We start from the raw sequence: 18087 nt of genomic DNA, 5'->3' as shown, positions 1-18087 counted from the left end.
AGCTCTTTCTAGAAAGAGTGAGAGGGTTAAGATTATGAAAAAGAACATGGATATGGACAAAAATAAAGAAAAGAAAAACTTTTTTTTTTTTAATTTCTAAGAGCATCGATGTAAAAGTTCAGGTGCCACATGAAGGTTTCCTGGGAAATGTTTCAATCAGTGGGGAAGGAAAATAGAGTGAAGTTTTCAAAGGTACATAATACCACTGGGGACTGCTCACAATTATTAAGATTATTTGAGTTTCAAAAATAAACCTATCTTATATTTAGTGTGACCAAGTTTACTGGATAATGGATGATTAACACCTTTAAGCTGAATCCTTAAAAAGACAGGAGTCATTTTGATAGAAATATATTTAAAATGTATACTCCCCTGAATTGTTAACTGTAATGTACTGGTTGTAATTTTCATTCTATTACATGACTTGAAATTACTACCACCATTAATCATTCAATGTGTTTAGAGATGAGTATTTTCCTTAGGGTTTATCGTAATTTGTTGGCCTCTGTATTATGTTTCTCCATTTACTTTTTAATTTTAGCTATGTAGATCTTCCTTTAAAGTTTGCCTTTCTCTTATTGTTATAAAGAATCACTTTTCACTATAATAAGCAGGTGATTCTTTAAATTTTTTTTAGTATTAGACATTACGGCTTTCTGTAGGTTAAAATGCTATGTAACACAGAGGTAAATAGGTCAGAGAGAGAGAGACCAAGTCTTTTGTTAACGAGTAATATTCACACATGTTGTTTCTTGAGATAAGTAGTTTTACTTACTTTTTCTTTAGAGGCCTTATTGCTTTCTGGTACTTTTTGTGTTCTGCTTGAAAACATGGGAGTGGGTTTTACTTTATTTGTGATGATTACAGTACATAACACATTAAAGGTATTACTTTTTTATTGTTATGTGTTATTGTTTTGGTTATTCATTATGTTCCTATATCTATATAACTAAAGCACAGATCTTGTTTTCACTGTAAAATTGTGTCAATGCCATTTAAATCAATAACACGATGAGATTTCTTGGATTATACATCAGGATCCACTGTTACTCAAGGTTCAGGAGAATGAGAGAATGGGAACTCAGGAAGGCAGGGAGTTTTGTCTTTGTAGGTTTTATTTATTGTTGTGTTGCTGCTGCTTCATAGTATATTTTTAACAATTGTCCTTTTCTTTCCTACAGAATTAATGAGGAATGGAATGAGTATTGGAGACGTGATCATGATACTCATTTACTTTCTTCTCATGGTTTTTGAGAGGACTTTGTGAGGTAACAGTGCATATGGACTTTCTAGTGCTTAGTGAACACTACAAATGTTGAGTACCGTTTCTATTATCACCATCAAATCTATACTTGTATCATTTCCTTAATGTATTTGATGAAAACAAACATTGTGGATGAAAAGAGCAAGTCTGGACCTGTTACATGATTTCAACTTTTTTTTTTTTATTTTTATGTGTACCAAGGAGTTTAGTTAAGGAGGTTGAGGAAAAGGGAGTCTTCTTGAAGACCGTGGTATCACACACGAAGAGAATAAAGATAAAGCACAAATGATGGGTGTGTTAGTGTACAGGAAGGAGAGTTTTGGATTTATGGAACTCTTATTTTTCCTAAACAGATGTCCTCATCATGGAAGTTATTGTAGTCTCCACTTAACCAGATGGGATACGAAACTCCCTGTTGTGTTCAGAACTGGCAGGGCTCATTAAGTTGGCTTTAAATTGGGTATTAAGGGAGGATCTTTTGCTTAGCCCAAATAATCTCAACATGCACAATGAAGAGAATAGGGAGTTCTACAAGCTAAGATGAAATATAAGATAAGTGATAAGTAATATTAACATACTGGACTTAATTGTCTATAAGTAACTACAAAGTAAATGGGAAATTAAAAAGATTAACTGGAAATGTTTCTAAATGATGGAGAATATGACCTGTTGAGCATAATAAAAATGGAAAGATAACATTTCCTTAACTGGAATACCAAAACTGGTAGGTGAAATATACTCTATAAACAAAACTAAGAGGAAATCGAACTTGAGGAAGAAACATTATATATGAGATTAAAAAAAAAAACAACAAATAGAAGAAAAGGGGAAAAGTGGCTTGTTATTTAATGATGGTAATATTGGGGAAAATCTTTTGATTTAAAGATACAACAGAAGAAAATAAAAGACTGTGGTAGATATATACTAAAACATTGGAGGTGAAAATTTCAGTTCATTAGTCCTTTAAAATTCTAGAGCAGGGACTTTTTTGGACTCTTCAAAATAAAAAATAATTATATATTCAGATAAAATTGAATAATATTTATGTACATTCATGTAATATTCAACAAATATATGAGTTGATAGGTGTAAATCAATAAAATGGAGGTAGTATTGGTAATAATAAAAATTATTTTATGATTTCAAAGTAGAAAGAAACTATAAAGATACTGAACTTATTGTACTAAATAAGAATTATTTTCCTTTACTGGACTTATTTTGCTAAACAAGTTTTACAGGGGTATATACAGACAGTTAATAAGTTTAATGAAAAAAATGGGCGATTGGATATTACCTACAGGATATCTGATTTAAAGGAATAAACTAAATTGATTAGCCAAGCTTTAACCTTTACAGACAGACTGAGAGGTAACAGACCCATTAATATTTATGATTTATACAGAATATCAAATATTAATAATAGCTACTTTAATATATTAGTTTTGAGCAGAGGTCTTAAATCTCTTTATTTACAGTTGTGTAACCTTGAACAGGTTATTAATTCCACTACTACCTCATTTTTTCTAATCTATACAATGAGAATATTGCTTGTCTGGATTTTTTTGGTAGATAAGATAATTTTTTAATAGACTTAACTTGGTGTTCAGCTCATAATGGGAGCTAACCAAATGAAGTTTATTTAGCTAAAGCTAAAAGCTAAAAAGCTAAATAAATGAAGTTTATTTAGCTAAAGCTAAAGCTAAAAAAATAAAGTTTAATTTTATAATTACCAAAATTAGTTAAGCCAAATTTTATTCTAGAAATATGAAATCAGAAAGAACAAAATAAAATAATAATAATTTACACCTTCACATACTATTAATCTTTGTCAATATATTAACTAATTAATAAACTAGTCTTTGGGAAAGCAGAGTATCACTTCAACCAAAGTAAAAGAGGGAAATGAAACTCAGAAAAGTTAAATCACTTGCTCCAAATCACAGATAAAGGAGAATTGTTCTGAAACAATGTGTAGAAATTTCCACAGTATTAGCTTTGTTAATTTCTATGCCATTTGTGGATCTTGAGAAGTATATATTTAAAAAAAATATCTAATAGTGGAATACAAAGGAGTTATACACTTAAGGAAGTGGGAAATATATTTTTACCCCTAAGATACAAATGCAGTGATCTGAAAGGATACCTGCACCCTCACATTTATACCAACAATGTTCACAATAGCCAAACTGTGGAAAGAACCCAGGTGTCCATTGACAGATGAACAAATAAAGAAGATGTGGGGTGTGTGTGTGTCTGTGTATATATATATATATATATATATATATATATAAAATGGACTATTATACAGCCATCAAAAAATGAAATCTTGCCATTTGCAGTGACATGGATGGAACTAGCATATTATGCTAAGTGAAATAAGTCAATCAGAGAAAGACAATTATCATATGATCTCACTGATTTTCAGAATTTAAGAAACAAGGCAGAGGATCATAGGGAAAGAAAGGAAAAAAATAAAACAAAATGAAACCAGAGAAGGAGATAAACCATAGGAGACTCTTAGTCTTGGGAAACAAACAGAGTTGCTGGAGGGGGTGGGGTGGGGTGGCTGGGTAATGGACATTGGGGAGGGTATGTGTTATGGTGAGCACTGGGTGTTGTATAATACTAATGAACCACATATCTGTACCCCAGAAACAAATAATACATTATATGTTAGCTAAAAAAATAATTATAAGTAGGAAATATATTTTAGATGTTGAAAAAATATTTCTTAAACACATAACTTTGAAATGAAGGATTTTAATTTACTTTAACTTTAAGACAAGGGTATTTATTTGTCATAGTTATGTTTATAATAGTTATAATTGTTATGTATATGCATAGCATCTTCTTACTTTAATTGTGGGGGAAGGATGCTCTAGGAATACAAGGAAGAGATTCGGTTCACAGCAAAAGTAAAAAGATCATAGCTTCTGGATTTGATAAAAGATAAGCCCCAACAATTTATTATTTCTAACTCTTTTCTATATTCATGCTGTAATTTACTTAGTGCTAATTAATAACCAGGTACCATGCTAGCTTTTGGATTCATAATAAAGATCCCAACCAGATCAAGTCTTTCAGTTTATAGATTTCTCCCACTTCCCCCACTTCTGGACTATTCTAAAATTACTCTCCCAAGCATGGCTTTTCACAATTTCTTCCTCCTTTCCTTCCTATGAATCTAACTATTCCCTACTCATGTCTCCCCTATAGATACAAATAGAAGTTTCTTTGTAAAATCCTGGCCATGTAATAGTCCAATTTTATCATTTCTTCAAATGTTGCTAAATCATTTTAACTCCTTAGCCTGATGCACAATTTTTTTTAATATAAGCTTGTCCATTTCCTTTCTAAACTAATATTCTTCTCTTCCTTGCATGCTTCCTGTGTTCTCACTACACTGAGATTTCACAACTCTGTTGACATGTGGTGTGAATGACCCATGCCTTTAAGCTTTTACCCACATATCCTAAGAGGATAGCTCCTCCTCTTCTTTTAAAAATGACATTCCCATTCTCAAGATTAAATCTTTAACTCTTCACAGTATGACAAGTATTTTCCTACTGTTCATGACACATTTCTAAAATATCTATAAAACATCAAATTTGCAGAATAGGCTTCAATTTGAGATTAAAGGTCAGCTTCTGTCAGTCCTAATAATTCCCAAACTTACCTAATTTACAATAATTTTATGAAAATTAGCAGCTAATCACTAATGCTTTCCTGCCACTTTCATTTTTTCCTTCTTAAACATTTTTTTCTTTTTTAAACATTTTTATAAGACTGTAAATGTAGTTTATGATAAATGAGGCAAGTAATTAATCAAACTGCTGAGCAGAGAAAAATGACAACACTATACAAATGGGATGGTTGATTGGCCTGCTATGCCACTGATAGTCTTGGCATCAGTGGTTCATTTGGGGTGGTCAGAGTAAAATAAGCAAAGAGTCAAATTATTGCAAAAATGAATGAAAATTGAGGACAGTCTTCATTGCTAAAAATAGCTTTCAAATATATCCTGTAATAATTCTGCTAAGGACTTTGTACTGTCTACAGAGTCCATCCAGCAGTCCTATGAGGAAGTAGTCAGTAAAGATCTACTTTACAGAGGAGTAATCTGGTAGTGCCCTCAGTCACACAGCTATTTTGTGACACAGCTAAACTGCAAGTCCTGATCTTTTCGGTTCCAAGGCCATTTATAATTATACCCTTCCTGAGTGGTGTTCCTTACTCCCTCTTCTGTGCCTGGTGTGCCCATTATCTTCATTACCATATTGTTTTTCTTTTCTTTTCTTTCTTTTTTCTTTTCTTTTTTTTCCCTATTCTTTTCCTTTCTTTTCTTTTCTCTTCTCTCTCTTTCTTTCTTTCTGCATTCAAATCTTGTTCATAACAAGGCAGGATCTGGAGTTGGTTTTTGTAGCTCCAGCTGGCCCTGTGGCTTCTGGTGCCCCTGAACTTCCACTTTTCAGATGGCACCCAGGGTTTGATGTAGCTGTGTGGGGTTCCTGGGACCTTGCCAAAATGCTTGTATATCTGTCCGCCCTTGCTTGGACAAGAGAGCAAGATAGTGCCACAGCCCTGGGGGAGTCCAGGGTCAACTAGTCAAAAGGAAGGATCTCGCCTCCAGCTTGGAGGATGCAACCCCAGGCCCAGCTGCTCATGCGCAGGATGTACACCTTCAATTTTGGCACCTCAGGGATATGCACATCGTTGATTATACTTCCTACAACCACAGCTATTTTGTTTTCCTGGCCAAGCATCTTCATCTTCCAGAACATCCGGGAGAGGGAGAGAAGTGGCAGGTTGGTGCGACTCAGGAGCAATGTCTTCAATACAGCTTAATTAAAGGGAGAGTTGGTTCATCTGGCCAGAAACCTCTATGCACAACTTGATCAACAGTTTCAGGTAGATGTCATGGCTCTTAGGCTCCTTGTGCTGAACCTCTTGGTCCTTGTTGTGGTGGATGTGGACTCCCATGATGGTGCTGCCTGATCAGCCAGGTCTGGAAAGAGAGAATCCTTATTCTTTCATTCTTGGTGGTCACAAGACACATTAAACTGTAGACCTCTTCCAGAGTAATCCTGAATCTAAAGATATGATAACCCCAAACATTGTCAACTCTATATGCCGAGAACTTCACAGCGATTGCTGAATAGATAATTGAGCAGGTGAATAAATTAAAGAAATAGAAATGTGTATGATAAGAATTATTGCATGTATAACCAACTTACAGACATTGTGGGGAAAGCTCACTTGGAATACTGTTCTTTTATCCCTCTGTAGGGAATATAAACTCGGTTCCTCAGTTTAAAGTGGAATTTAAATAAGGCAGCATATGTTTTCTTGTTCCATCAAAAGCAGTAACTTACAGAAATGAATGGGACAATGAGGGGATATGTTTAGATTGTCACACTATCGATGCCTCTTATCCCAGTGTTTTCTCTCTTGCTGAAGGTACCAGAGAATATTTTGAAGAAAGCGAAGATTTAATCCTCCCAATTGTTGGTTTCAAAGTGCTTAAAATACCATTTCCATACTCCACTGCTAAACTACTTTGTACATCTCACTATTGAATTTTTAAGGCCCTGTTAGAACCTGTCTACTTAGCATCTGTAATCCCATCATGAAATATCTAATTCTGTGTATTTACCCCTCAGTATGTAATGTACTTGTATTAGTACCACAATAAATCCTTTCAAGGCTAAAAAATATCCTCCTTTTGCTACCATTCAGGAATACATTACTCAATTTAGTTTTTTATCCTTTTTATACCCTCCATGAGTTTAAAACCATAAGTGAAATTTATAATTAAATTTAATTTTAATCATTTTAATTATCTTTTTCTTATTCCCTCCTGCCTTTCTTCAATAGCAAACGATCCATGCATTTTTCTAGAGCAGTGGTTTTTAAAATATTAACTATGTTCATTTTCAGGCATGAAGATATCTATCCAGACTATGATCTTTTCAGCTTTGCTCTATGAATCATCATAAGATCTGTGGTATGAAAAATACAAACTAAGGGCTATTTTTTTTTAGTTTTATTTTGTTTTTATAACAAAGTTTCAACCATGTATAGTACTTTTGATGTTTCTTATTGTAACAATTTTGTATGGTGATATTTAGTACCTATGTTTATTGGGATGAACACTTAATAATGTATGTAAATGTTGAACCACTATATTGTACACCTGAAACTAATGTAATATTGCATGCCAGCTGTACCTCCATAAAAATTTAAAAGGACTGTAGAAGACCCACAGGAAACCTTTCTTACTTGCCAACTGTTATTAATGTGGTAACTGTTATCTCTCCTGGTCACATTGCTGTCATAAAATTGTGCTAGAAGAAGCAGGGCTTTTGATTCTCTTTCTTTCTTGTGTATGTCAGTCATCTGAGTCTTCTAATCATTTCTGGAAACTTTGGTCAGTCACAATGCTAGGATTGCCATTATTATCAATTTTATTAACATTCTGTTTAAGTTCCAGCCAATGCTAGATACAATTCTATCTATCCCCTTCAAAGAGTAGATAGTTTTACATAGTGCTCTTGTCACAGGTAAAAACACACAAATCAAAAGAATAAAAAGGAAGTCCAGAAAAAGATGTAAAAATACATAAAATTTTTGAAGGTAATGAAGATAGCATCTCAAAGTATTGAAAAAAAGATTTATTAACCATTCAGTAAGTGATACTGAAACAACAAGCTAACTATTACTTAAAAATAAAGTTATAACCATAATTCAAATAAAATTCCAAAGGTAATGTTAACTGGATTAAGATTTAAATGTATAGAATAAAACCATAAAATCCAAGAAGAAAATATACTTTCTCCATTACATTGGAGGAAGGATCTCTATGTATGACATTAGCCATAAGGGGAAAACATTAATAAGTTTCCTTAAATAAAATTTATCTGTTAATTTTAGAGACACAGAAATACCATGAGCTATGAATTAATCACATAAAAAATCAAAAGGGGTCAATATTCTTAGTTCTTAGAGTGCTTTTATAAAATTAATGAATATCTTAGAAAAATAAGCAAAAAAGTCCCAAAGAGGAATACTGTAAAAAAAAAAGCAGAATATTTAAGAAGTTAAACTATATTAGTATTCAAAGAAATGCAAATAGAAGTATCACCAAGACATCATTTTTATGTATTAAATTAGGAATAGGATATTCATAAGAAAAAACCCTTAATCTCCAATTAAATTTTTGTATGTGTTAGGTAAAGATAAAGGTTTTCTTTTTTTCTTATGAATATCCTTTGCTTCAGTGAGACTTATTGAAAAAAAATCCTTTCTCTTTGAATGGTGTTGATTCCTTTGCCATAAATCAAGTGAATACACACATGCTAGTCTACAGTTTGTTTCTTTTCTTCTATTATTTTGGTATGCTTTATACCTTTATGTCAATATCATAATCTCATAGTTACTAAGGGTCTGTCATAAGTATTGAAATTTTGTACTTTGTTTTAAAGATTGTCTTGTCTATTCTAAGTCCTTAGTACTTCCAAATAGATTTTAAAACCAACTTACCTATTTTAACAAAAATTCCTGTTGTGATTTTGATTTTGATTATTGATCTAAATCAATAAATCTAGCTCAATTATGGAAAATCAGGACATTAAATATATTGGATCTTCTAATCTGTTAAAATATTCTAATCCCCTATATATTTAAGATTTTTTTTTTTTTTAATTTGACAGAGAGAGATCACAAGTAGACAGAGAGGCAGGCAGAGAGAGAGGTAGAGGGAAGCAGGCTCCCTGCTGAGCAAAGAGCCCGATGCAGGACTTGATTCCAGGACCCTGAGATCATGACCCGAGCTGAAGGCAGCGGCTTAACCCACTGAGCCACCCAGGCGCCCCATATATTTAAATCATCTTTAATTTCACCGATATTTATTTATTTATTTATTTATTTATTTTAGCTTTTAGTGTGACAGCTTCTACGATCTTCTTTAGAGTTATTTCTAATTATTTGATATTTTTTCAACTTTGGAATTAATATTGTCTTTTAGATTTTAATTTCAATTTCTCTATTTTGTTTACAGAAATTTTATTGATTTTTTTCTATATTGACCTGATAACTAGAGCTCTTGCTAAGAGCCATATATTACTTTAATATGTTTATAAATTTTTCAAATATTCTTGCTATATAAACATATCATTCTCACTGAAATTAATAACTTCTACAATCTAATGATACCACTTTAAAAAAATGAACATTAAAGCCACAAACTGGAAAGGGATACATAATATATAGAGAGAAATAAAGAGTCAGATATTACATATATGACAAAAGCTTTGTATTTACATTGTATAAATAACTTTCACAAGTCAATAAGAAAAGATCATTTAAAGTGGGCAAAGATTGATTAAGAAATTTATTAAAGGATTACAAAATGGCTAAAAAAATGTTTTTAAAGTGTTTAATACCATTCTTCATCAGAGAAATGTAGATTAAAACCCATCAATACAGCTAAGTTAAAAAAACTGATAATATCAATTGTCCATGAAGATGTGGAACGGCTAAAATTCTTGGATCTTGCTGAAGAGAGTACAGATTGTTTTCTTGGTGGAGAGCACCCAAACCTTATTCACTTTTTTGTTTGTTTATTTTCATTAACATATCATGTATTATTTGTTCCAGGGGTACAGGTCAGTCTTACACAATTCACAGCACTTGCCATAGCACATATGCTCCCCAGGTTCTGTTGTTTTATGCAGTTTGGAAAACTTTTACTATCTACCAAAGACAAATTTGGGCCTACCCTCATGAAAAAGCAATTCCACTCATAGATGAATTTTTTAAAGAATGAGAGCATAGGTTGACCAAATGAGATATACATGACTGCTGACAACAGTTTTATCCATAACATCCCAAACTGGGAAGAATCTGAATGTCCAAACCTATGCAAAAATATGAACGCCTTGGGGTGCCTGAGTGGCTCAGTGGGTTAAGCCTCTGCCTTTGGCTCAGGTCATGATCTCAGAGTCCAGAATTGAGCATTGCATCAGGCTCTCTGCTCAGCAGGAGCCTGTTTTCCCCTCTCCATGACTCTCTGCCTACTTGTGATCTCTCTCTCTCTGCACCAAATAAATAAATAAAGTCTTAAAAAAATATGAGATAATTGACTCTCTCTGCTTGACTTATTTCACTCAGCATAATCTCTTCCAGTCCCGTCCATGTTGCTACAAAAGTTGGGTATTCATCCTTTCTGATGGAGGCATAATACTCCATAGTGTATATGGACCACATCTTCCTTATCAATTATCATATGGTTTCACTTATTTGTGGAGCATAACAAATAGCATGGAGGACAAGGGGCGTTAGAAAGGAGTAGGGAATTTGGGTAAATTGGAAGGGGAGGTGAACCATGAGAGACTATGGACTCTGAAAAACAGTCTGAGGGGTTTGAAGTGGCGGGGGGGTGGGAGGTTGGGGTACCAGGTGGTGGGTATTATAGAGGGCACGGCTTGCATGGAGCACTGGGTGTGGTGAAAAAATAATGAATACTGTTTTTCTGAAAATAAATAAATTGGAAAAAAAATGCGTAATAAGAACCAGTCAGCAAAAAAAAAAAAAAAATGAGATATGTTTATAGAGTGGAATAAAATATTACAATCAAAAAGGAGAAACTGATGCTGCAGAGAAGGATGAATCCCAAAAACACATGTTGAGCAAAACATGGCATACACACACACATAAATATTGTGTGATTCCATTTATTGTACGTTCAAGAGGATGCAAACAAAACAAAATGACTTTTATAGTTTTAGAAGTCAAAATGGAATTTGCCTCTGACTAGGGGAGGTATTGACTGCAAAGAGGTAAGAAGAATCCTGGTGTGTTGGAGGTTTTCTATGTATTAATTGGGGTCCTGGTTATACAGATGTTTGCATAAAATCCACAAAGCTGCACAGCTAAGATCTTGCAATTTACATTGTATAAATTACACCTCAATTTAGGAAATTGACAATATGGAAATGGGAATCTTATATGATGCTGTTAGAAATGGAATAGTTGTAATCTCTCTGAGAGCAATTTTGAAGATGATACAAAGCTTTATTTTTTTCATACCTTACTCTCTGACCCAGGAAGTTTTGCTTCTACTAACTGCTTCAAAGGAAAGAATCTGACAAATGGCGAAAGTGCATGTATAAGGTGGCTCAACGTCACTAAACTGTAACTTCCCTGTAAATTTAACACAAGGGGTTCATCTTCCCACCTATAAAGGGTCACATACAGCATTTTCTATGATAGTGATGAAAGCAAGACCAGAAAACCATAAGTATCTAAGGCTTGTGGACTGGACTGAATAATTAATGTTCTAGCCACAAAATGGACTACTAGGCAGGCATTTAAGATTACCATAGAGATAAAATTTTAAAAAACTAATATTTTTTGAAGAGCTTACTGAGTGTCATGCAATTGTACTATGTGTTCAATATGGATTATTGCAATTGCTGGGTGGGGATGGTTAAAATCTTTTTTTTTTTTTAACAGATGCAAAAATAGAGGCTTAGTAACTTGCTTGGCAATACACAGTGAGTGTCAGTTAACATTTGAACCCAGATTTGTCTGAATTCAGAGCTGAAGGTTTGACTTGGTTTGATACAGTTTGGGCATGGAATGATGCTCACAGCCTATTGTTAAATGAAGAAGCGAGTAGCCAAACTGTATGAATCATAGCATGATTTCATATAAATACAAATGCAAACACATACACACCCACGTGTGTGTCAAATTAAACCCTGTGATAAAGCCCCTGTAATTGGCAGTTGAGCACCAGATCTTTTGCTCTCCTGTTCAGATATCTAGCTGTGCAGGTTCACCCTAGTCTTTTTGGTAATCTCACAAGAAAAATCTATCCATATTTTATATATTGCTAATTTTACACTCCATTTATATGACAAAGTTTTACTGTGTATACATCACATACAGATAAATCTATTTGGTAAAGCAGATGCCAAGCTGCTGACTCTGCTTCTTCCTTGGTGTTGAGATTATGGACGATTTCAAAGTGTATATATGTTTTGTTGATCTGAATTTTCTATCTTCTCTAAACTGGATGTACAACAGCAGCGACAAAAAGCCTCAGAGGAGGGGTGATTATTGTGTTTTAATAAAAGAGTAGCCTTGTCCTCCATGACAATTGGCGTTAGAGAGGAGAAGGGAATTGGGGTAAATTGGAAGGGGAGGTGAACCATGAGAGACTATGGACTCTGAAAAACAATCTGAGGGGTTTGAAGTGGCGGGGGGGTGGGGGTGGGAGGTTGGGGTACCAGGTGGTGGGTATTGTAGAGGGCACGGCTTGCATGGAGCACTGGGTGTGGTGAAAAAAATAATAATGTTTTTCTGAAAATAAATAAATTGGAAAAAAAAAAAAAGAGTAGCCTGTTTTTTAGCTGATGCCCTAACCTCACCTAACTGAATGACGTCTGGCTTTACACTTAACAGTAAACACTAAAGTTTATGGGGAGTGTAATTTGTGCCAAGTGCCTAATAAATGTCTCTTATGAATGTATTAGCCCAGTTAATCTGCACGATATCCACACGAAGTAAGTTCTATTATTATCCCTAGTTTGTGTATGAGAAAACTGGAGCGCAGAAAGGTTAAATAAATTGCCCCAAACTACACCATATGATTCTAGTTCAAACTGTCTAACTCCAGGGACTCTCCCTAAACTACGTGCCATGCCGACTTAACACAAGCAGCTCACCTCCTCAACTATAAAAATGCAGGCCCATCTATACATTTTATTACACTCTGATCTTTAATGCAAGGTTTGCCAAAAGTCGATGTTTTGTATAATCAGTCAATCAATGCTTTCATTCAGGGCCTACTATGTGCCAAACACAGTAGTATCTTTAATTTCCTTTGTTTTTCTCAATTCCAATTCATATACCATTTACACTGAATGGTACATTTGCCTTGGACCCAAGATTGAGGGCCTATTAATCTGTTCATATGCAGGGCTTGAACCCAAAGCATCTTGATCATTTAACGAATTCTAACTTGAAAAGAGGGGATGACAGTTAATTTTGAGCCTCTGTTACCACATATTCTAATTTTTAAGTCAGTGCTTTATTATAATTTTCTTTAGTTACTGGCTTGATTCAGAATAGGAGTCAAGCATAAAATCACACAAAGCTTTTGTTTTGCAAAGCTCTTTCACAAATCACCCTGGTTTCATGCCCTAATTAATCAGTGTTCATGGGGGAATGAGAGGTTATTTGCTTTTCAGCTTCTGCAGATATACTAATAGCATAGCAGGAGAATTCTGAAATAACATGGGTAATTTTTCATATTTGAAACAGTTTCCCATGGATTCTTATATAATTATCTAGAAAATGCAAACCATTGTTTCTACTGGAGTTTTATCTCATGCTGACAGGAACTCCCAAGACCAGAAACATCTACCCATTACTAGGTCTTTTGAGCATACTGTTATTCCAATATGTTAAATTGAATATATCATTATATTTAGAAACCCCTACCATAGTCTCTGACCCTTATAACCACAGAAAAATATAAGCATTTGTTTTTCTCAATTCAATCATTTTTCAAAACATGTAAAAAAGCATTTCTCACTGACTGAAATAAAAATAGTGTACGATTTTCCAGTTTAGCAGAAGAGGTTAACAAGATACTTGTATCCAATAAGGTTTAGCTAATGATTGCGTCTAAAGAGAAATATTACGTGATTTCTTCTTATGTTATCATTAGCCCCGTAAAATTGGCTTATAGAGCAGAATCTCCAATCAAAATTTTACAATGTCACTCCCAGTGCATTGCACACTGGGGCTTTATGCTTAAAGGATATTTTCATGCTTTCATTCATTATCCAAAACTTGAAGAAGGAGGAGGAGGAGTGTTTGTAGGCTGTGGGGATCGTGACCATATTAGGATTGAGGCTGTTGTTTTCTCTACTAGAAAGCAATTTGGGTTGCAACAAGTTCCTTGGGTCAAACAGCTGCTATGGATGCGAAATGGCTTTAGAACAGAAAATCAAATCCAGACATGATAAAGTAAATATGATCCATAGATTTTCATATGTTAGGATTCTGGCTTTTGCTTCTGGTTTTTGAGAACAATTCTGGTCATAAATGTAAAATTATTTACATAATTACAGATCAAACCAGTTACTACCTTGTCAGGCTAAAGGTCATGTCTAGCATAAGCAAGTAGCTTGGATGCCGCTCTGCTGTTAATACCTGTTCACTCCAGGGCTGCCGCCCTATTCCCAGGGCTGATTGCCCTCTGTCCTGTGGCTTCAAGTAATGTAAATTGTATCTTGTCCCTGGGTAATCGAGATCAGTGTTGTCTTGTCTGTCCACTCCCTGCCGATGCCCTCTCTGTGCTGAGATAATGGTTTTGGTGGGCAATCAAGGAGGATGCCTTCTTGACTCATCTCTCATAATAGATTGTCCTCCTCAGGCAAAATTGAATAACCCCCGACATGGCCTGGAGGCAAGCAATGAGAATTCAATAAGTCTGCAGGGTCAATGTCCTGTCATTTTTGGCAAGCAAGTAATTATTCTGCACTAACATTCGGTAATAGGAGGAGGAAAGTGCCGTGGACACCTTCATCCCGATGCCCAGAAAAGTCACCTTAACAGGATTTTTCCTCTAATCAGCAATAATTCCTTCTCCTCTTCTGATGTGATTTGGTCCACTTTTTCATGTGAGTTGCATGTGCGGATTTTCTAGACTTTCTTTCTTTCTTCCTTTTTTTTCTTCAAACCTGCAGTGTCTGTGGGAAAGTTTAACAACTTCACTGCCTGTTGTTTAATATTTTCCACTTTTATGGGTTGCAGTTGTGCTGTCTATTTGCTTTTACTGATTTGTGAAAGATTTATTATAAACCAAATACAGCTGTTCATCTCTTTCATAAAGTCAAACTATTTTGGCAAACCTGTTTTCCACTATGAAAATACATTGAAAATTATTTCCCTTACCATCTTTCCTACCATAAGCATTCAGTTATGCTTAGTAGCTCCGGGTAGGTGCCAAAGTGGTTGTGGACTCACTTAAGGGAAAAAGAATGCATCTGCTTCAAAAATAAACAGGCAGCAGAGAAGAAATGACTTTTTTTTTTTTTTTCCTTGGGCCTTCTGGTGGGATTCAATGTTATTGTGTACAGATCCCAAGAGGACAGAATTTTAATATCCCCAAAAAAGGGCATCTGTAAATTCAAGCCACTTGAGTGTTCTGCCTTTGCATTTACATTTTACGAATCGTACACATTTTATTTAACTATGTAACCTTTACCGAAAACTAATATTATGATTAACCTATTAATACTCTTAAGATATTACTGCCAGGTACCATCACTCCATTGCCCACATATACACATAGAGAAATATTCTTATGTATATATTTAAAGAGAACACATTCACTTCAATTAATCAGCTCCCACTGTGCAGATTTAGATCCCTGACTTATGACATTTATTTAAGGAAATGATGAATTACCAGTTTTAAAGAAGGCAAATTTTAGCACCGTTTTAGTTACTTCTATTGCCACTTTCTTTTTAAAAGCTATCTTTTTAAAATGGGAAAAAAACCAAACAATTAGAAAGCAAAAGTGATTTCTCAACCCAATCTAGGTTGCTTTTCTCTCCATCTCTCTCTGAGCAGAAACTATTGCTTTATTCATTGAAAGGGACCTTTATCTTCTCTCTCCTGAGATCAGTCCACAGCCAGTAATGAAGAGGCTCGTACAAGAGCCGAATAAGCACTTTCCATGACTGATTGACGATTGATTATTGCCAGGATGTTTCCCCACGGTCACTCATCACGATGCTTTTTTGACAACCAAGCTCTATTCTCGACATGAAAAAGGTGTTTTGATCTGCGTCAATTTGGCTTGTTAACTGTGACAAAACTCAAACTGATACTGATCATGTTCAGTTGTCGATGTTGATTTGGATCCTGGATGGAGAAAAGGTTCTTAATAGTCTGTACTCTATTCTTTACTTAGAATGTTATAATAACGGGATTTTAATGACTACTCCTCTTGAAATGTTTTTTATTATCCTTGTGTATTTAGCATTTTGTTCACTGTAATAATCCTTTGACACAATTTTATCTTGTCATTGTTCCTTTCAGTGTATTTTTAATTCTGCTTCTGGATTTCTGGACATCTTTTCTATAACCATAATCAGAGTTTTCACCATTAACATTGGAAACTAGGGATACTTTTCATGCACTCTACTGAAAAATCAGATTTGTTTGGAATTATTATTTTGCACTGAGCAAGAGTATGTATATTATAGAAGTGATACATAGGAAGGAGACTAAATTGTAGAGAGGATATCAAGGAGAACAATAGGGCAATCCCCGTTTTCTTCCCTCTCCTCACCCCTGGAAGTACTTGGGTTAAAAGAATGAAATAGATTCTTGGCAATTAATTAGTTTTGAGAAATTTTAAAACCAAGATTTCTTTTAAACTAACATATTATAAACAATAGTCAAACTACTATGACATAATATTTGCCATTAGGAAGCTCTAAATGACCTGTGTTTTAATATATTTAACTTTGTTGTTTTTGTTTTGTTTTGTACTGAGAAGTTACAGCTAAGACTTCATAAAAATTTTATTTTCAAATAAAATTCTGTTTCAAACTGAAAATTGAAGTAATAACCCTTCTTCTTCTATCTCCTTCTTCCCTTTCCTCCTAGAGTTTTTAAAACCTGTATTTACCCACACATCAAAGAGAAAGGATAAAAATTCCAGTGAGCACTTTTAATCGTGTTTCTTGATGCAGTTCTTGAAAATGGCCATGAGATTTTAGTGGCTCTTATTAAAGTCAGAATTAAATTTTAGTGACTCTTATTAAAGTCAGTGAGAACTATGGCATATTGCTGTGGGGCATGCATCACTAATTTTCCTGACCCTTCTGTATAACTGTTACATTTAATTTCTTAACTCAAATGATTAAGCATTGTGTTGCATTTGTTAAACTGTATTTAATATATTTTGCTTTAGTTTGTCAAACTGGGGCTACCGCATGAGTTATTATTTAATCCAAAAAAATCCAATTGCTATTTTAATCTAAATGATTATTCTTTCTGATGTCTTGACTGCTTTATCCTCGAGTTTATGGGGTGTTAAAATTTGTAAATTAAAACTAGTATCTAAATATCTTTCTACCATTCAAGAAAAAAAAAAAAACTGGATGAAAGTAGATTTTTCTCTAGTGTGTGAGAAGTTGCCTAATTAAGAAGTCTTCTCACTCTTACCTTTTTACAAGTGCTGTGCTCTGGGTCAGTAAAACCTGTGAGCTGAATGTTGTTCTGACCTCATCACTGGGGTGAGTATCAGGAAGTGACTACATACTACTATTTCCAGGTTTTGAGATGATTTGTCCCTCTCATAAGTTTCTGCCTGACCTGTCTTTTCTTGGTATGCTTCTCCCGGTGCCTACGGTGAAGTGGGATGTGCGTCCCGCGCTGGCAGGGATCTTGTCTGCCCGCTGGCGAAGGAGGCTGCCAGCCAGGCCCCAGCCCTACCACCCATCTTTGTCTCAGTTCAATGTCTCTGGGAACTGCAAGGAAAACAAGAAAGCCAGGAAGACTTGATATGGGGAAAGAGGAGACAGAGGATATGGAAGTGTAAGAAAATAACTCATACTTTCGGTTTCCTCAGTCTGCTTTGTCCTTCCTCAAAAATACTTTTCAATAAGCATGCCAACTAGACAGCGAGGTACATTGTGGTCATGCCAGGATGTTTCTGAGTCTTTCCTTCTCTTGGACTTCTACCTGTTTGTTTTGGGTTTTTTGTTTGATTGTTTTTTTACATCAGTTCATCT

General features: G+C 34.5%; 1 pseudogene; it reads right to left on the bottom strand.

Annotated features, from left to right (window-relative positions):
* The window catches only part of LOC122890274, a 43590-nt pseudogene extending 37346 nt beyond the window's left edge, over nt 1–6244 (bottom strand).
* Nucleotides 6245–18087: the final 11843 nt, after the last annotated feature.

Source organism: Neovison vison, chromosome 11 (genome assembly GCF_020171115.1).
Source record: "Neovison vison isolate M4711 chromosome 11, ASM_NN_V1, whole genome shotgun sequence".
In the NCBI taxonomy this organism is placed as follows: Eukaryota; Metazoa; Chordata; class Mammalia; order Carnivora; family Mustelidae; genus Neogale; species Neogale vison.
Note: the sequence above shows the minus strand (reverse complement) of the source record. Positions and strands in the feature narration are given on the sequence as shown.